This window comes from Calidris pugnax, unplaced genomic scaffold (genome assembly GCF_001431845.1).
Source record: "Calidris pugnax isolate Ruff unplaced genomic scaffold, ASM143184v1 scaffold246, whole genome shotgun sequence".
NCBI lineage: Eukaryota > Metazoa > Chordata > Aves > Charadriiformes > Scolopacidae > Calidris > Calidris pugnax.
In genome coordinates this window covers 920,430-942,053 of record NW_015090989.1, presented here as the reverse complement: position 1 = coordinate 942,053, position 21,624 = coordinate 920,430, and the positions used below count along the sequence as shown (strand labels likewise).

At 36.3% G+C, this 21,624-nt stretch overlaps 1 protein-coding gene across 1 annotated transcript in view; it reads left to right on the top strand.

Moving 5' to 3' along the window:
- DMD (dystrophin) overlaps window positions 1-21,624 on the top strand; it is a 1,195,780-nt gene that overhangs the window by 262,651 nt on the left and 911,505 nt on the right. The window lies entirely within an intron of this gene.

Genomic DNA, 21,624 nt, shown 5'->3' with positions numbered 1-21,624 from the left:
CTGTAGAAAATACGAGAGGAACATCAGTGAGACTGTATTGTTCTCTTCAGGTCTGAATGAAATACTGTAAAGGTGTTGCTACACGTTGACTTGAAAAGTGACTCATATACAGATATTTTATACAAACTTGAGATTTAAAACTGGAGCAGGTTCATATCCAATAGAAAACATCCAGATGTCCTGCAGTTTTTGTTATAGGATTCTTGATGTATCTGGCTTGCAGTCATCATCATCATCACAGTATGCCTCTTAGTTGCAAACAGAGTTCTCAATGCTGACAGGAACATAAAGCCAAAACTTGGACTTCAGGAACATATGTTTTCATCAAAGGAATCAAGCCAGTGGGAAACCCGTGTTACTTGATATTTGGTTTTGGGCTCTTCAGGACATTACTTCTTGTGTACATGTTCTGAGCATAGTAAAATATGTTTGTAGTGTTTGACGGAAGTCTTTCCATGCTGGAGGAATACTAGCAAATGCTAAAAGTAATAAAGGCCAGTTAATCATATTATAATGTTGTAGCACCATACCTCCTTACAGAGGTATGTATGTTTACCTCTTTACAGAGGTGAACTCTCCTGCCAGAGCTAGTGGATTGATCTGTCAGAACAGTATCATGCTGTCCCCAGAAGATCTTCCTTAATTGTAGTGTTTTCCAAACAATTTAAACTGTCTTTAGTTCCTTCTTTTCTTCCACTTTTTTGTTTGGCTGTTGCATGTTGGTGGGCTCTTTCTTACAGAAATTAAAATGCTGGCAGGGTATATATTTCTTTGCCACTGACTGATGAGCACTGTGATATGTAGGTGGTTTCTTGAGGATGAGAGTGCTTTTGTGTAAAAGTGGTGAGTTTTCTTTCTTCAGAAACACTTTGATATTGCCAATTAGTAGCTGTGAGGAAGTTTGTTTTCGAGAGGCATTGGCACAAACAGTTGGAATTTATAATTATATTCTTCAAAGCCTCGTAATAGGTAATACTAATTTGATAGAACTCATACAGTGAATGAAACAAACCTCTTTCATAGCCTCCTTCTCTCTGAATTATTACTGAAGATATTCAGATACCGTATTTGATGCAATTTCAGGGTGGGAGAGATTGCATAGGCAACTTAGGGTTTTCTCTGTTTATAATTTTCAGCTAGTTAATGCTTCAAGTTTTAAGATCCTGCTGTCAAGACAAAGGTTTGGCACTGTAGTTTACTGGACAGTAAAAGATATTCAAATGGTTATGCAAGTGTGCATATTTATAATTTCTGTGAGTTTCACATTACAGATTTGGGAATACTCAGATTCCAAGATGTCATTAGTAAGCTAAGGTTACGATTGTTAATTTTTTTTTTAAAAAGGACTATTTTCTTAAATCACATACATTTAGAAATCTTGGCTCCATTAAGCAAACTAACTGTAGAAAGTAAAAATGAGATAGTATGATATGTCATTGGAGATTTAGCAGTGAATCTTTAGTTGGTTGCCTATTTGAAAACTGATGTTTAAGACTCTCAAAATAAGACACATTGTTAAAAAACTTTATTTTCTCAGAAAATCTGTTGGTGAATTAGAAAAAAATGTGATAATGTTCGAAGTTGTGCCAGGGTAGATGTTTGTCAAAGTGGATGCAGTATTCAAGATGGATTTGCTGGGGCCCTGGAATATACATATTGAACACCTGTCATCCCTAAATGTGAAGTCCTAGAGGGTAATTTGAAGGACGTGGAACAAAGGTATGTTATGGAAAAAACAGGTCAGGCCCCATAGCTAAAAACTATGGACAGCTGCAAGTTTAGTTTACAAATATAGAAAAGTGCTATGGTAAAAACAAAGGTTGTTGAGCTGTTTCCAGCAGTGTCCAAAAGCAGAAGATTAAGAAAAAATATATCAGCAGAGTAAACATACCACAATTTATTTTTTCCCATAACTTTGCAGTCTCCAACAGTCGCAAGTCAGGGATTTTCTGATCCACCAATGGTTTTGAGGGCTTAATACCTTTTAGTGAATTCCTATTCTGTGAACTTGCATGCAAGTCCTTAAATTCAGGTCACCTTTAGCATCTGCAGCCTTCTGTTGGCAAAGGCTTCCATAGCTTTGCTACATATTTGGTGAAAAAACGCTTCCTTCTGGCTGTGCTGCAGCTGCTACCTGCTAGCTTCATCCCAGGATTCCCCAGCTTCTTTTAGTGGATGATGCAATGTGCGATTAAACACTCTCCACCCATGACATCACTTATGACTGCACAGATCTTTTAAAAATACTGCAGCCCTGAGCTGCTTGCCTTTTCTCATGTAGGAGGGTGACTGACCAGCTCCTTGTTCTGCTGGTTCAATCTTTGTATCTCACTTTGAAGTCCATAAGCTAGCAGAGTGATATATGCATCTGTCCCTGCCAGTTGCCTGCCTTTGCATGTGGGATTCTGCTATCATTAGAGGTAATTTGTTGCAAAGTATAGTCAGTTCACAAAAGAGTGATTTGATTTATGACAAAATAGTAATCCATTTCAATTATTCATTAGTTTAGTTCACTGGTTTGTAGCTTGGAGGCAGACTAATGTTTCACATATAGGAGGAATAATACTAAAAATGTTTTAAAACTAGTTCTGGTACTACAGAGGATTTGTATTTTGAGTTTGTTGGAATAGGTCTTACATAAAATGTGAAACTGGAGGGTTTCATATGCATCTTGTTACATTTAGGATTGTCTTAGGAGGTCTCAGGCATATTTATTCCCCCTTCTTAGGTTCACTTTATTAATTACCTATTTGAAAACAGCCCTACAAAAATTGTTTTCTTCTGCTAGCTTCCTTAAGTATGTCCATACTTATTAATCCATTTAAAATTATGATGGTTATTTGTAGACTGACATTTAGCATGTAGGAAGACCTTTGGCTTACTTGTCATCTAAAATCTGAAATATTCCAGCCCCAAGATCCAGGCTTGTAAAAATTATTCAGGTGAAACTTGAACTTTAATATATTTTTTATTTTAAAAAATCTGTGCTGTATACTGCATTAACTGTCTTGCTTCAAGAAACATGCTCCCACTAACTAGGAGTTAGGATCCTGATTTATTTTATAGGCAGCATGCAGCACTTACTTAAAATAATTCTGTCAAAAAAGATAATAGAATCATGGAATAGTTGCGTTTATGAGGGACCTCTGGAGCTTAATACATGGTCAAATTAGATCCTGTAATTTAGGGCCTTGTCCACTCGTGTCTTGAGTATCTCCAGTAATCACTGAATTTGTGTTCCTCAAGACCAACACTGGAGTTCTTTTAATTGTTCTGTTCATTTTTCTCAGGGTCTTCTGGTCACTTTTGTAGGAGCTGCAACTGACCTTCACATTCCTGACATGTCCCTTAGTCCCCAAGACTCTGGTTTAAACACAGTTACCATCTTAACCTGTCACACAAGATTTACGTGCTGTGTTACAGAACAGTAATTCTGTTCTTTTAGGGTGCTAAGTTATCCACTACCCACTGTCAGTGAAATGAGCCTTAACATGTTTTCTGTGTGGATGTGAAACCACATGGACATTAAAGAGGTCTTGAGATTATATTTAGTTCTGTAGAGAAAGATAATCTAAGAGTTTGGAGCACTATATACTCTCATAGCCATCCAGGTAGAAGTATACCCACCATTATTTTTTAACCGAGGCAGCACATAAGGATCATTCCATCTTGAAAATTGTGAGCTTTGATCATAAACGTTATAGTCCTTTTAAGGAGGACTTAATTAACATAAGGTAGATTATTGAGAAAGGTCTGTGTCCCATGCATTTAAATGTATGTGTTTTAAATGATTTGCAGTAAGCTCAAAATCAGTTACTTTTTACTGGAGCTCTTGAGACAGTTTTTCCGAAACATCAGTGAACAATGAAACAGGATAGAGAGCAGGTTTTTGAATAAATAGCAAGCTATTAGTTGAAACACCTCTTAAATTTTAAAATGCGCACTTGATTACTGATACCTTTTCAATTCATTGTGCATCCATTTTAGCTGATTAAAAGCACATAAACACAATTTTAAAATGGGAAACAATCAGGTTTCTATTGAAACATTCTTTATATAATCTCAATTTTTCATAGTTTTTGCATTTAAGATATATTTTATACACTTTAGAAATTAACATGTTGGTGGGCTCTTTCTTACAGAAATTAAAATGCTGGCAGGGTATATATTTCTTTGCCACTGACTGATGAGCACTGTGATATGTAGGTGGTTTCTTGAGGATGAGAGTGCTTTTGTGTAAAAGTGGTGAGTTTTCTTTCTTCAGAAACACTTTGATATTGCCAATTAGTAGCTGTGAGGAAGTTTGTTTTCGAGAGGCATTGGCACAAACAGTTGGAATTTATAATTATATTCTTCAAAGCCTCGTAATAGGTAATACTAATTTGATAGAACTCATACAGTGAATGAAACAAACCTCTTTCATAGCCTCCTTCTCTCTGAATTATTACTGAAGATATTCAGATACCGTATTTGATGCAATTTCAGGGTGGGAGAGATTGCATAGGCAACTTAGGGTTTTCTCTGTTTATAATTTTCAGCTAGTTAATGCTTCAAGTTTTAAGATCCTGCTGTCAAGACAAAGGTTTGGCACTGTAGTTTACTGGACAGTAAAAGATATTCAAATGGTTATGCAAGTGTGCATATTTATAATTTCTGTGAGTTTCACATTACAGATTTGGGAATACTCAGATTCCAAGATGTCATTAGTAAGCTAAGGTTACGATTGTTAATTTTTTTTTTAAAAAGGACTATTTTCTTAAATCACATACATTTAGAAATCTTGGCTCCATTAAGCAAACTAACTGTAGAAAGTAAAAATGAGATAGTATGATATGTCATTGGAGATTTAGCAGTGAATCTTTAGTTGGTTGCCTATTTGAAAACTGATGTTTAAGACTCTCAAAATAAGACACATTGTTAAAAAACTTTATTTTCTCAGAAAATCTGTTGGTGAATTAGAAAAAAATGTGATAATGTTCGAAGTTGTGCCAGGGTAGATGTTTGTCAAAGTGGATGCAGTATTCAAGATGGATTTGCTGGGGCCCTGGAATATACATATTGAACACCTGTCATCCCTAAATGTGAAGTCCTAGAGGGTAATTTGAAGGACGTGGAACAAAGGTATGTTATGGAAAAAACAGGTCAGGCCCCATAGCTAAAAACTATGGACAGCTGCAAGTTTAGTTTACAAATATAGAAAAGTGCTATGGTAAAAACAAAGGTTGTTGAGCTGTTTCCAGCAGTGTCCAAAAGCAGAAGATTAAGAAAAAATATATCAGCAGAGTAAACATACCACAATTTATTTTTTCCCATAACTTTGCAGTCTCCAACAGTCGCAAGTCAGGGATTTTCTGATCCACCAATGGTTTTGAGGGCTTAATACCTTTTAGTGAATTCCTATTCTGTGAACTTGCATGCAAGTCCTTAAATTCAGGTCACCTTTAGCATCTGCAGCCTTCTGTTGGCAAAGGCTTCCATAGCTTTGCTACATATTTGGTGAAAAAACGCTTCCTTCTGGCTGTGCTGCAGCTGCTACCTGCTAGCTTCATCCCAGGATTCCCCAGCTTCTTTTAGTGGATGATGCAATGTGCGATTAAACACTCTCCACCCATGACATCACTTATGACTGCACAGATCTTTTAAAAATACTGCAGCCCTGAGCTGCTTGCCTTTTCTCATGTAGGAGGGTGACTGACCAGCTCCTTGTTCTGCTGGTTCAATCTTTGTATCTCACTTTGAAGTCCATAAGCTAGCAGAGTGATATATGCATCTGTCCCTGCCAGTTGCCTGCCTTTGCATGTGGGATTCTGCTATCATTAGAGGTAATTTGTTGCAAAGTATAGTCAGTTCACAAAAGAGTGATTTGATTTATGACAAAATAGTAATCCATTTCAATTATTCATTAGTTTAGTTCACTGGTTTGTAGCTTGGAGGCAGACTAATGTTTCACATATAGGAGGAATAATACTAAAAATGTTTTAAAACTAGTTCTGGTACTACAGAGGATTTGTATTTTGAGTTTGTTGGAATAGGTCTTACATAAAATGTGAAACTGGAGGGTTTCATATGCATCTTGTTACATTTAGGATTGTCTTAGGAGGTCTCAGGCATATTTATTCCCCCTTCTTAGGTTCACTTTATTAATTACCTATTTGAAAACAGCCCTACAAAAATTGTTTTCTTCTGCTAGCTTCCTTAAGTATGTCCATACTTATTAATCCATTTAAAATTATGATGGTTATTTGTAGACTGACATTTAGCATGTAGGAAGACCTTTGGCTTACTTGTCATCTAAAATCTGAAATATTCCAGCCCCAAGATCCAGGCTTGTAAAAATTATTCAGGTGAAACTTGAACTTTAATATATTTTTTATTTTAAAAAATCTGTGCTGTATACTGCATTAACTGTCTTGCTTCAAGAAACATGCTCCCACTAACTAGGAGTTAGGATCCTGATTTATTTTATAGGCAGCATGCAGCACTTACTTAAAATAATTCTGTCAAAAAAGATAATAGAATCATGGAATAGTTGCGTTTATGAGGGACCTCTGGAGCTTAATACATGGTCAAATTAGATCCTGTAATTTAGGGCCTTGTCCACTCGTGTCTTGAGTATCTCCAGTAATCACTGAATTTGTGTTCCTCAAGACCAACACTGGAGTTCTTTTAATTGTTCTGTTCATTTTTCTCAGGGTCTTCTGGTCACTTTTGTAGGAGCTGCAACTGACCTTCACATTCCTGACATGTCCCTTAGTCCCCAAGACTCTGGTTTAAACACAGTTACCATCTTAACCTGTCACACAAGATTTACGTGCTGTGTTACAGAACAGTAATTCTGTTCTTTTAGGGTGCTAAGTTATCCACTACCCACTGTCAGTGAAATGAGCCTTAACATGTTTTCTGTGTGGATGTGAAACCACATGGACATTAAAGAGGTCTTGAGATTATATTTAGTTCTGTAGAGAAAGATAATCTAAGAGTTTGGAGCACTATATACTCTCATAGCCATCCAGGTAGAAGTATACCCACCATTATTTTTTAACCGAGGCAGCACATAAGGATCATTCCATCTTGAAAATTGTGAGCTTTGATCATAAACGTTATAGTCCTTTTAAGGAGGACTTAATTAACATAAGGTAGATTATTGAGAAAGGTCTGTGTCCCATGCATTTAAATGTATGTGTTTTAAATGATTTGCAGTAAGCTCAAAATCAGTTACTTTTTACTGGAGCTCTTGAGACAGTTTTTCCGAAACATCAGTGAACAATGAAACAGGATAGAGAGCAGGTTTTTGAATAAATAGCAAGCTATTAGTTGAAACACCTCTTAAATTTTAAAATGCGCACTTGATTACTGATACCTTTTCAATTCATTGTGCATCCATTTTAGCTGATTAAAAGCACATAAACACAATTTTAAAATGGGAAACAATCAGGTTTCTATTGAAACATTCTTTATATAATCTCAATTTTTCATAGTTTTTGCATTTAAGATATATTTTATACACTTTAGAAATTAATTCTGATTTGTTGCAACACAAATTTATATTGTGTTGAGTAGAACTGAAAAATGCTGAGTATGAAGTCTATTTTAAATATTTCTGTTCAGGTTTTCACAAAATTTATTTAGAACTACAACACTTGGAAGTTCAGTGAAGTGAGGATGTTTGAGACTTGGTGAGCTTTTTCCCTATTTCTGCCATTTGTCAATTTGGTAGAATAACAAAAGGATGTTTGTGGGATTTAAAATTATTTTCAGACTGTGTAGTCTGCTGAAGGTTTTATCTTGGGCTCTTATAGCAGAACTTCCTCTGGGATGAGACTTGAATTCAGATTGTTCCAGTGGTATAGAATCATAGAATAGTTTGGGTTGGAAGGAACCTTTAAAGGTCATCTGGTCCAACCCCTCCCTGCAATGAGCAGGGACATCTTCAACTAGATCAGGTTGCTCAGAGCCACAAACAACCTGACCTTGAATGTTTCCCAGGAATGGGGCATCTACCATCTCTCTGGCAACTTGTTCTAGTGTTTCACCACTCTTCATATAAACCTCTTCATATAAAATGTCTTCTTCATATCTTGTCTAAATCTACGCTCTTAGTTCAAAACCATTACGCCTTGTCCTGTCACTACAGGCCGTATAAAAAAAGTCTCTTCCCCTATAGAAGAATTTAAATGTTGAAGTGCCATGCCATAACAAAATTATTAAAAGTGCTGTAAATACCTCAGAATCTGCATGAAATTTGTTTCCATTCCAGGAAAAATGAAAATCCGAAGGTTTTTGGGGGGATATTTGTCCCCAGATCTGGGGATATTTGTCCCCAGATCACAATGTCTGTTGTTCTTTGGGGCTTAAAAGTAGGAGCAAAGTAGCTAAATTTCCTATAACTTGCACGAAAAGTTGCCTAGCTTTGAGGGTAACAGCAAATTTGGGAAACAGTAATGAACTCCAGCAATACAGTGATTTATTTTTTAAATATCTCTGAATAAAGGCTCATTATATTCCTCATTGATTTAACACTGTGTGACACTAAATAAAACCAGCATTACTCATACATTTTTTTACTTTTTTTTTTTTGGTTTAAATTCCAGCATTCAAAGAATAAGTATTGTCAGGCAGTTGCCCGAGCAAGCCTACACTCTACAGTAAATAGCACTTTCTAATTAGTGCTGATGTGGACTGGAGACTGAATATCTGATTAACATGCATAGCAGCAGTTGAGGTTAAACTTCATGAACTGTATAAATTCATGCATTGTATAACCCACTTTCTCTCAATATTACATACATCATTTCCGTACACAGTCCATACATTGTGCTGACATTTGCATAGCTACTTCCCGAAGGCCCAGTAATCCTGTGAAGGGTGTTCTGAGACAGACATAATGTCCCCATTTGCATTAATCCTGAAAGAAATGCTGTGTGACCCTGTAGGCTGGTCAGGTCCAGCCATTGGAAACCTCACGGAGGCAAGCCAAAGAGGGTGCCTGTGATGCAGAGGTGCATCTTTGTGTTCCCAGGGCAGTTAAGGTTTGGGAACTTCCATGACTCAAAACATTGGTACCAATGCTGGTGACACTGGTTTTATAGCCAGATTGCAGTGGCAGGGTAGTGCACTGGGTGATGTTGCCCAGAATTCTTCTATAAAAGATGTAACTTCAGGGTTTTTGTTCTGATTCCTTCATGTCAAAGCCAGACTATTTACTGAAAGAAAAGGAGTTGTTGGACTGAACTGTTGAAAGGAAAAATAGAATTGCTACATGTCTTTTTTCTTACACTCCCTTGATTTATACAGTCAGGGATATCTTTGGGAATACTTTTTTCTCAGTTTCAGAAATTGATGCTAGTTTTGGCAGCTGGTAAGATCTGCAGTGCGTATGTGGAACTCCAATAGGCTGTCTTCTTTTACTTTTGCCTTCTGGACTTTCTTCAGCTGTTACTGGTTATTCCTGTCCATTGGGAAGTTCATGACACTAATGTGTTGTGGTTGTTGGATTTCTGGACCCCTGTAAGAGAAGAATTCTGGGGGACCAAGAGCATTTATTTGTTCTCAATTAATATGCAATCAATAGGTTTGTAAGGAAGAATCAAGTACTGATCAACTGTGTTAGTCAAGTTTTAAGTATGTGAGATTATGTGTTTGACCTAATGGCTGCAGATTTTAGTCTCTGGGACTGAACTGGCTGGGCTCAACAGCACTTTGTGTCAGGAAGCCAAAGTCGTTTTCCCCAAGCTCCATTGCATATCTCTGGTGTTGATATATGGTTTTCCATGGGTCAAATCCCGTCTGGTCCAAAGGATTATTTCCTCCTCTCATGTATGAGAACCAAACTGTTCTAGTTTGTTCAGGTGGGTGTTACCTCTTGGATACTGGTTTATTCAGGCTGGTGTTATGTATTTGTAGACTGGTTGCCGGTCATCTGTTTCCTTTGTATAGTTTCAGGCTGGGTGCTACTATCTTCACTGTTTTATTTTTATAAGAGTGCCAAGCAAACAACCGAGAATAGAATTAAACATTACATTATCAGTACAAAATATACATCTTTTTTAAGTAGTTAAATGATGGAGGTGGCGTAATCCTACAAAAAGATATCCAGATTTCAGAAGCCATTTATAAGCAATTAGTTAACAAAATATGCGACTAAGATGCAAGCCAAACTCTCTCAATATTTCTTTCTTATTCACTGTACTACAGTCAATTTTTAATGATTGGGTTTAAAGGGACATTCAGCTCATGTTGTTATTTTTGTTAATTATAAAGAGGATCCAGATTCATGTACATAAAATCCTTTGGAATCTGACTCATTTATTGCCAGACATTACAAAAGCAGCATATGCCAATCATTTTCACTAAGTTACCATCATTATTTGTGGTGATTTGAGGTACATATGCATAGTACCTGCTGGTAGCCAAAACACTGCAAGTTGTTATGTTAAAACATAACAAATAATGTTAAACATTTTTGAAGACTGTAATATTAATAAAAATATCAATTCAAGATCTACTCAAAATGCCATCTAATATTGTGAGCAATTATTTCATTTATTTGCCATATGAAGAATTACATATAGTTTGATGAAGTGTGGACTGCAAGAGAGAAAAATGAAAAAATTACAGTCTTTTCAATGTAAGAAAACTATATAGTATATATGTTACCTGAGTAAATTACGTTATTTACAGTAGGAGCACTCCAAAAGAAAGAAAAATATGTATAAACAGAAGGAAAAAAACCAAACAAACTACTTCTCTTTTCTTTTTTTTTAGTTCTTCCCCACCTCTTGAGCATACCTAATCATAGTATTAGTACCAATATGGGGGAATAAAAATGGAGGTTTTAAGGACTGCTAGAGTCATGGGCACATATCATCAGGTAACGTGAAACCCAACTGTAACATGCTTCTGGCCATTTATAAAGTCTGAAAATCGACCTCATCAATGAGATAGGGTAAAAAGTAGAATGGTTGTGAAGTGAGGAGGAGTAGACTGGTCTGTCCTGTAGTAAGGGAATGGCAGTCACAGACAGTAGAGGTACTGCAGCCTCGAGTGATGGTGCTTCACGCTCACAGCTCATCCTGCAGAGCCTGTTACTGACTGGCTAGCAGACTGCCATACATCTACATTTGAATTTGTCAAAAGAAATAGAAGTTGTCTTTGAATGTCCTCATTTCCTGCTGTTTCACTCTGTCTTATATGTTCTGCTATTTCCTTTCAAATACTTTCTTCTTGTGGCTTTTTCTGTCTAGGATTTCCTTCTGAATGTCTTGGGATTTTACATACAGATGATGGCCTCTGCAGCAGGCTACTAATTTTTAGTAGTAGTTCAACAGGAAACTGAGCTTTCAAGCAACAATCAGTTTTTTGGGGTTTTTTTTGGTTTGTTTGTTTGTTTTTAAGAATGTCTTGGGATTTTACATACAGATGATGCCCTCTGCAGCAGGCTACTGATTTTTAGTAGTAGTTCAACAGGAAACAGCTTTCAAGCAACAATCAGTTTTTTTGGTTTTGGTTGTTTTTTTGTTGTTGTTGTTGTTGTTTTTTTAAATAAAAATAACTTTAGGTAATGAACTATATATCTTGAGTAGAATTTTTAAGCCAAGCAATGGACTGTATTGGAAAACTTTATCCTTTTAGTTAGCCATGTAGTTTGTATAGGAGGATTTTCAGTTTCTGTAATACTATACTTCTGTTTGACTTCTCCAAATAAGAAGAAGGTGGAAGAGCCCATTTTAAACTCCTACCTGAGCTCAAGCAGAGCAGGTATACTCGCTCTCTGAAACATGCCCTTTAAATTAATATCCCACTTACTGCAAACAAGCTTGTTGGAAGTACAGTGGGTATAGAGGAACTCCCAGAACAGTTCTTGGCTGTAATATGTGTGCAGTAAACCCTCCTGCTCAGCTGGTCTTCAAGAGAGGCAAACAAGCTTGTTGGAAGTACAGTGGGTACAGAGGAACTCCCAGAACAGTTCTTGGTTGTAATATGCGTGCAGTAAACCCTCCTGCTCAACAGGACAAGAGACAGCAAGAACGAGCACAGTCCCTCACGCACTTAAGTTAATGGAGTAACCTCCATTCTGAATAATTCAATACTGGCCTTTCCTTTTTACCAAGTGAAAATAATCACCAGGCAGCTCAGATGTGGTTGCATGGATTTTACCATTCCTACAGCTTTAAAGGGCAATATTGAAAGAAAATATATACTTGCTTTAACCATTCTATGTGCAAGATGAGAGGGAGTGACTATGTGCCTGCCAGAAAATGCTATGAGTTTGACTAAATATTTTTGACCCTTTAGAAAGCAGGATGAGTCATCCACTTGTATGTCAGTACTAAAGGTTTAGTTGAGTCAATGAAAATATGTTTGAAAAAATACCTTTGAAAGCAGTGCTACCTCAGATGCATTAACAGTTTGTTTTGGATTCAGCTGCCAAAATATATTTGTTCTTGAGGATAACTTCTTGCTGGCAAAGGCTGAATACATGATTTCATTACTTATTTCTTTTATGTGTGATACCTCTCTTCCTTTTTAGAATTCCTTTACCTTTTTTGTTAAAATTAAGATAGCAGTCAGGTGTTGCCTAATCAAGAAATGTTAATGAAAAAGAGCTAGTGGGAGTAGAAAAAAAAAAAAAAAAGAGTTAGTGGGAATAGAAGCATGACAAGAAATGCCAGAACTGTTATTTTTCACTCTTCCTCCATAGACAAAGTTGAATCGAGCAAACTTGATGACTTGCTACAATGACTTAGGTCTATCCTATTGTCCAAGTTAGGTTGTGGGAGGGTACTTTCTCTGAGACATGTCAAATTGTTGTATTGATCCTGATAACAGCAGACAGTTTCCTTATATTAGTGTTGTGGTTTAACCCCAGCTGGCAACTAGGACCATGGAGCCACTTGTTCACCCTTCCCTGGTGGGATGGGGAAGAGAATCAGAAGAGTTATTGGTTTAACCCCAGCCGGCAACTAGGACCACGGAGCCACTTGTTCTCCCTTCCCTGGTGGGATGAGGAAGAGAATCAGAAGAGTTAAAGTGAGAAAACTCATGGGTTGAGATAAAGAAGTAAAGCAAAAACCATGTGTTGTGGTTTAACCCCAGCTGGCAACTAGGACCATGGAGCCACTTGTTCACCCTTCCCTGGTGGGATGGGGAAGAGAATCAGAAGAGTTATAGTGAGAAAACTCATGAGTTGAGATAAAGAAGTAAAGCAAAAACCACGCACACAAACAGACAAAACAAGGAATTCAGTCACCACTTCCCATCAGCAGGCAGGTGTTGAGCCATCTCCAGGAAAGCAGGGCTCCATCATGCATGGATAAAGCTCTACACTGGTGAAAAATGTGTTGCTAAAGCCTGCCCCTCAATAAAGTGAGAATCCAAATTCACTCGGAAAGGACATCGTCATGATCTCCAGGAAAGCAGGGCTCCATCATGCATGGATAAAGCTCTACACTGGTGAAAAATGTGTTGCTAAAGCCTGCCCCTCAATAAAGTGAGAATCCAAATTCACTCGGAAAGGACATCGTCATGTGTGAGGAAACACACAGTACATGTAGTATTCTGTACCCCACTGTGTAACTATTAAACTGTTTTCTAAGATTCAGAACATCAGTAAGACAAAAGACAAAAGTTTCAGAATCTTTCACTCCTGTCCAAAATTTTGCACTAATACTTGCGATTTTAATCAAGGCTGAAGACATTCCCTTTTTTTCTGTTTTCTAATAACCTCATATGGAAAAATAAATCACTTGAGTAACAAATGCTTGTGCAAATAATATGCTGTGGAATTAGTGCTCCCTTAAATGAAGACTTTAGCCAGAAATGTTGCATTTAGCATCTACTAGATACAGTTTGTATTTCTGCACTGGAAAGTGGGCTTTTCCTTTCAAGACTGTATCAAAGGCTTTGCTGAAGTCCAGCAAAGACTCTCTTTAAAAAGACTGTTATAAAACTCTACCCACTCTAAACTCAAAAATACCTACACACTATAAATTAAAAAAATACAAGTATTCTGGAACATGTAAATATAATTAACAATTCATCTTTAATCGAAGGGTATATCTGAGATAACGCTATAAACCAAATTAGTTTATGGTGGTTTTCTTCCTTGTATGTTTCTTTGTAGATGTGGGGAACATAATTATATGCATGCTTGCAAAAAAGCAGCTCATTGCCACCAGTTACTAGGTTGCATGAAGCTAGCTGCACTAGCAAAAGAAATGCCCCTGTCCTTGACTCTGAATTCATAACTCATTCTTCATACCTTGCAGGAACTTTCTGAGTGTTATGTTCACTTCCACAAGGTTTCTTTTGATCCCATTGCCAGTCATCCAGTCCTAAATGACCTTGAACAGCAATATAATGCAAAATAAGAAATGCTTCAGTGACATTAGCTGGCCAGATTAAACTGGTAAAAACGATAGCTGCCAGATTTATTTTGTTTCCCTGTAAGCTTTGCTTTGTTTAAAAGAAAAGCAGTAGATGCCAACATTGTACATCCACTGCTTACCAAATAGAAATGATGTAATAATTACTGGGCAAATTAGCATTTGTGAGCATCAGCTTAATATTTTTTGAAACCAGTTAGGTTTTCTCTAAGCTCTGACAGTTCTCTCACCTCTTTTTTTTTTTTTTTTTTTCTTTTTTGGCTGATGGGAAAATGGGAAACATAAAAGAGACTTGTTTTTTGATGAACGAGTTGAGCTCTTGACTTCCTATGTTACCAAGTCAAACTCCTGCTCAGGTTGGTAGTAAAACTGAAAATCTATCACAGAACACTTTGAAACCCTAAGTAAAAGAATTATCTGGGGGGTCAGTATAACTTTCATGGTTCAGGTGAAGGGTGGAATATACCTCAAATCTATTCCCATCATCTGTGAACCACTTCAGTCACTTTTTCACCTGATTTGTATCTCAGATAAAGCAGGTAACCTTTCATTAAGAAAATACTTTCCCATTGATCCTGTCACAGAGGCAACAACCTGACTTGTTTCATATTTTAAAGGGGACATACATGCTTATATATGAAATATATGCACCATATTTGAAATAATAAGCTTATGTTTATTTCTTTATTAGCGGATATCTGAATACATTAAAACTCACCACATCCAGGTGTGGGTGTCGAGAGGTAGCTATACCATCTCTCTCAGCTTAGAACTGCAACATCAAATTTTGCCTAAAATATTTTTCATGCTTTGATTTCCATGTTTATAATCTGCACAGATGAAGAATTATCAATTGTTTGTAAGCTATTTCCTTCTATGGGAATAGTTAACCTTTTGAAAAACAAGATTACTGAAATCGTATCTTTTCATTTCAGCCATTGATATTATGAATTATATAACTTTTTGAAATACTATATAGTGTAATGCTATTAAAAGACTACTGTTGACATCATTATATTTTTCCTGCTCAAATTAGAGACTGTATCACTGGGTTTTATTTTGTTGTTCCAAACAGATCTTCAGTTTTTTAATACTATCATGCTATTACAATTAATATCTGCTCTTCATCTAATTTCATTCTTATGAAAAATATAATACACTGAATCTGGAAAAAATAATCTGGTTAGTGATGTGATTCATTAAAAAATCTCATTTTCAAATGGCATTAATAGATAAGATAGAATGTCTAATTAAAGTGAATTCAAGATGTATTGAATAAACCTCATAAGGAAATTTTATATGAAAATAGGATAGATCACTATTTTGGCTTTACCTTTTAAGATGCCATTTGTCTAATTAAAAATAATCGATTCCCCATGCTTTCAGTGGAGAGAAAATCAACCTCATGAATTTCAGTGATCCCAAGGATGGGGAGCGTTTCAACATAACTTTAGGAGGTTCTGTTATGCATGATGAAACTTCCAATATTTTAATTATCACATAATTAATCGTATGGTAGAATTCCACAAAGGAAAGGTGAATAGGAAGACTCTACAAAGAAAATATCCTTTTACAAGAACAGAACAGAAGTGCCAGGAGGATCTGGTGTCATTACATGAATGCCAGGGTCTGGGTAGAAAACCAGCTCCTACTCTGGGAGTATGTGATCTGTCCCACAAACATGAACTGCCTTCAGACAATTGGTGAGACCTGCCCCTAGATCCCTCTTTAAGGGTAGAGTTGGATGTTCTGGGCCTACTGTTACCTTGTTGAAATGTACAGTAATATTTGGTCTGTTGCCTCTGACAAGAGTGTGGCATCTTCAGAGAAGGGTTTTACACCTTCCTCTCAGTTAGTCAGTAGTAGCAATTTTTAAAATACTGGTGTTCATCAGTTACTCCTCTGTGTAATTCCTTGAAAGCTGAAGTTAGACTACAAAAAAAAGGTGTCTGCCACAAAAGCTGGGTAACAGACTGGAGCTCTGACAGTAGAGAGGCAAACTGTGTGTACAGCGTTCGGTTTACAGCTGGCCAGCGTATCATTTCACCTGCAGCAGGATGGATGCCTCTGTCTTCTAACAGGCAAAAAGGATGACGGGAGAAAGGATGGCTTGTGCTGCTCAAGTTATTGCTTAGTGCTTCCCATGAGTCAGTAAAGCTATGGCCTAATTAAACTGTGCCTGGTGCATCTTTTTTCCCTCATGACTGGGACAATATCTTTTGCTGCTGTAATAGTAATCCAGCATCAATGAAAGAAAATATCAGTCACTTTCATGAAGCTTCCTAGGAGAACTGAACAAACCATAAACGAGGATGTCAGGGAGAGAAATTCAACCTTTAATATATTTAGCAGAGCAGGAGCAAGTATTAATAATCCCTCTTTTATTAAAACTGACTTAAAAGATCTATTGAGATTAGCTCAATGGATTTTCTTTATTGCTTCACAGAGTGAAGCATCAAATATTTTGACTGCAAGAAAAGGCTGATCCTTGAAAGTCTTACTAAGGGTAACATCTGTAAGCCAACCAAGTTTTTATTTCTTTCTTGCTGACGTCTATTCAGCAAGATTTCCAGATTTACAAACTAAACTTGAGTCAATTACTTGAAAAAGTCATGTGAAGACTTACAGCTTATGTCCTTCTGCCTTTCTGGATTGTATCTTGCCTTTTTATTTTTTTAGTAGTCAATAAGCAGCCTGAGGTCCCAAACTGCAGGGCACCTCTGGCTCTGCATGCTGGAGGCACAGCTAGACCGCACTACAGCTCCCTTCCAGACTCTGCGATCTGGATTTCGTGCCCCTCCTGGAGGCATCAGTCTTGTTCCAATCTAAGGTCTCAGTTATTCACTTGTCCCAGAAGTGTGAAGCACTTCTGTGTCCACTAGAGTTATTGTAAGCTGATTTTTCTTGTTTACATCTAATATAACCTTAAGTTTTCTGTCTAGTGTCATGCCTAACCTTGAATTCTCTGTCTTAACAGTGCCTTTTCTCTTTTAATTTATTCTGTCTCTCTCTCTGTCTGTTGATAGTTTGGGTTGCTACATTTCCCAGATGAACTTGTAATAATAACCCAGTAATACTGTAAAATGTATAAGAAGTAGCATCCAACTTGTCTTACTGTAATAAACTTCTTACAATCTAGTCTGTCCTCAAATGAAAGTGTAATCTAAATGCATACTTGTCTGCAAAGGAAAATGAAAAGTCTGAGATTTCTTCCTCAACCAAGATTTTAGCCTTTGTCATTTTTCTGAAAAATGAGAAAAAGTATCTATCACATGGGATTTTTATAAAACAGAAAAAAAAAAAATTCATGCATGTTACACACATTGAAGAACCTTAAATAATAGCTGTATTACAGTCTTCTGTTATCATGTAATTTGCTGGAGTTGTTATTCTGGACTTATTGCTTGAAATGTTGAGTGTTTATGAATCTCAGGAAATAGATGTACATTTCTACCCTTTGTGCTTGTTCTTGATCCTGTTCCCCTTCTGTCCATTCCCCTCCCGACTTATTCCTCTTCCGATCTCCTTTCCCTTCGCTCTGTTTTCCCTTAGTCTAGGATTTGCCTATGCTAATTGATTCCAAAACATATTTTTTGAGCTTTGGCTCATAATTTTTGAGCACTGGGCAATAGGAGAGGCAATGTTCATGAATGGATGTCTTTGTACCTTCTCTGCACAAGATATTTTTCAATTCTTTGGTGTTCTTCCCTGTATCACTTTCACAATTACTGGCTTGCACGTAGCTCAGAACAGGGAGCTTTTCATAGAATACTGGCTTTTCATGTAATGGTTCCCACAATATTAACTTATTCCATAATGTAGCTGATGAATGAGCTGATTAATTAATTTATCTGTTTGATAAAATTCATTTGTTAAAGAGAATGAGGTCTAATATAGAGTCTTTGGAGAGAACACGGGAATGACAAATAAAAGTAGACAGTAGTGAGATAAATAGGACGGAACTTGATGTTTTAAGATTTCTAAACAAATTCACATCAAAAATTTGCAATTAAATTTATCTATCAACATTTATTATCAGTCTATTTCCTGATTTTTCTTTCTTTTCAATCTGCTTTTGTCTTTTAGGTAACATTCTTTGGCATAAGATTGGTTCAGTTTCTGTCTGAGCTTGGAAAATACCTAAGGCACTTTAGACATTACTTCAGTCTAATTAATACTGAGAGCATTCTAGAATATTCACATGCATGTGCATATGTACATGCAGTTGAGTTAGTACATGGCGTATTCTAAGTATGCTTCACTCCCCTGTAACACCTGGGGGAAGACTCTACTCCAAGTGCCCATGTTTTCCTGAAATTTTACCTGCAATTCTAAGACTAAGGCTTGTATAGTTGACCATGATAGTGTAGGGCTTTTTTTTCCATACAAATGTATTTTGTGAATTCTAGTCGAAGCTTTCCTCAGTCCTAACTTAAGTTGGAGGGTTAATTTCATCTATGAAAAAACAAGAATCTTATCTTCCCTCTGGATCCCATTTTTGGTGTTTTTTTTAAAAACAAATCCCTTGGATTTCCTTCAGGTCCCTTTATGTTATAGAAAGATCAGCAGTTGCAGCCACCAGCCATATCAGCTAAACCAAGACAATATTCTTTTTTGGACCTTTATTTAACACAAAGACAGTAGGTTAAAATAATACATAAAAGTGCTGTTTACTTAAATGCCTAGAGTTTATCTGGTCATGAAGATTATAAAAAATTACCATCTTAGATTTTTCTTTTTTTTAGTCTTACTTCTGAAAAGTAATTTCTGCTTCTTTCTTTTTTAAATTTCAGTTTTACAGTTATTCCCTCTTTTTCTTTATTCTGTACATTTTTCTCATTGTCCTTTTCATCCCTGCCTCCAGATATACTTGACTAATGTTATAGATAGTTTGTATATTGATTAAGATCATACAATTATCTCTAGTTTCATGTTGCTGCCAGTGAAAATACCAGTTGGGGAATTAGTACCACATTGATGAAAAGTCGCCTTGGGCTTCACAGGTGGTACCTGCAGTCCTTTCTCTGTCCTGTACTCTCTTCTTATTTCCCCCATCTCTTCCATCATTGTAGTTTTAAGAAAAAAAACTGTGAACCAACAATCCAGCATCCAGCTGCTTTGGGCATTTTTTAAAATTAGGTTTGGGATAAATTTCTACTATCAGGAGACTAACAAATCAACATGCATACAAATGGCCCAGAAGACTTTTCTGAACCTTTTCTTTCTTCTGTAGGTAAAGGGTGGTAGATATAGGTCACAATGAAAAAAAGTTTTAAACAAGGTTATTTTCAACAATAATTTTCTGATTAAGGACTAGGAATTTGTTTTGGCAAGCCATTGACTAGCCATGCTTGTTTTTTCAGTGTTTTTGAAGATTCGTATGACTTAACAGACACTTTTCAATGACACAGTGAATTCATTTGATACATCTTTGAGCCCTGTGTTTCTGAAGACTTACTGCAGTGTCGATCAGTGAAAACATTCAATCTATTTGAGAAAGAAGACTTAATTACTCTGTTGCCAGAAAAATAGCAACCTTCTTCTGGTTAAGGATGATATCTGTTACAGCAATATAAGGTGTCTTTAGGTATTTTTCGTTTCTGATTAATGGAAGGTATACTTCCAAGACCCTAAAAAATCAATGGTAAATTTTGTTTGTTAAGGTAATACATTTGTAATTAATATGTCCTTCTGGAGATGCTACCATGCTGTGTCTTTATTTCCTTTCTGAAAGCTTTATTAAAAAAAAAAAAACAAAACACAAAACAACCCCATATTATTTTGTCAAGCAGAATTTTCAGCCGTCCTGGGTGGATTTCAATATAAACTTTATGAAATGCTTAAATGCTACAAAAAGGAATAAGGACAGACACCCAGGCAGTTACGAAGGCTAGTTCTATTTCTCCTTTATGATACAAAGCAATATAATTATATTCTATTATCAAAATGTCATTGTGCTCATATTCCCAGAGTGATTCAGTAACATTACGAGCACAACTCTTTCATAGTGTTACAGAAGGGCCTATTGATCACTTCAGCTTTCTAAAGAATGTTAAAATGTTCCTTTAGAAGCCTTGTGCTTTCCCACGGCAAAAGTGACTTTTGTTCTGCAAGATTAGGGAACAAAATAGAGTCTCTCTGATTTAGTCATATGTTTTAATTTTATATTTGTGTTCTAGAGTGTAAGTAATAGACAACTTCAGGATAGAGAGCTTCAGGAATACCGTGTGTGACTTGGCTTACATAATGGCACATGATTCTTCATACCTTAATTTAAAACATTTTATCAAAACTATTTCTCATACTAAATGCAAGGCAGGAAGTAGAATTGCTGAGTAGTATTAGTTAAACAGATAATTCAAGAGTTTGAGCAGGGTGAGTAAATCTATTTTTGATGATAGTCTATTTTGATGGTGAGTCTATTCAGTACTGGTTTTCAGATATTTTGGGTAGTCAAGTGGCAGCACTTGTTAACTAGAAATTAGTCTTAGTTGGAATGGGTTTTGCAGGGTGTGAAAGCTGGATAGAAAGCAAGGATTCCCACTGCTGTAGAAAATTTTTGATGTTTTGATTTGTTTTTTTCCATGAAACAGAAACAAGACCTTACCAAAAAATTGAAGGGATTGAAAAGAGCTCTTGCCGCAGAAGAGCCATCATAGAGAAATGAAGAGGGAAAAAGTCATGCCAGAGTAGCCAATAGCTCTAAAGTTTGTGCTGTACACATAAATATTTATTGATTGAGTTAAAAATGAGTCTAGCACTGGAAACTGTCCTTAATTCTATCCTCTGCTTAAGAAACCTGAAGGAATTGATACTTTCTGACAAAATATGTTTTTCAAAAAATTCCCAGCTAGCTCTAATGAATGTTGCAGTGAGTACCAGAACAACTCTGCTGTCAGGAAAGCAAATGTTTTTTGTGTAATATGGATTCCCAAGATGCAATGTAGGTCAGCATGGTGTCAATTCTAAGAAATTAAAATACAGATGCTTCCTCTCAAATCAATCAAAGCATATGTGAAACTTCACAAATTAGAAATAACATGGACATGTGAATCTACTTGACACTGCACAAAATAATCAGTCTTTTATTGTGGTTCTCAATAGCTCTCATACATACAAAAATATATTGAAAATTTATAGGTGCACATAAAAGTTACACAGTGTCTAACCTATAAAAAATTATATTTCTATGTTAAATTTTAATGCATGAGTCGAAGCATCAGATCAGAAAACTGGCTTG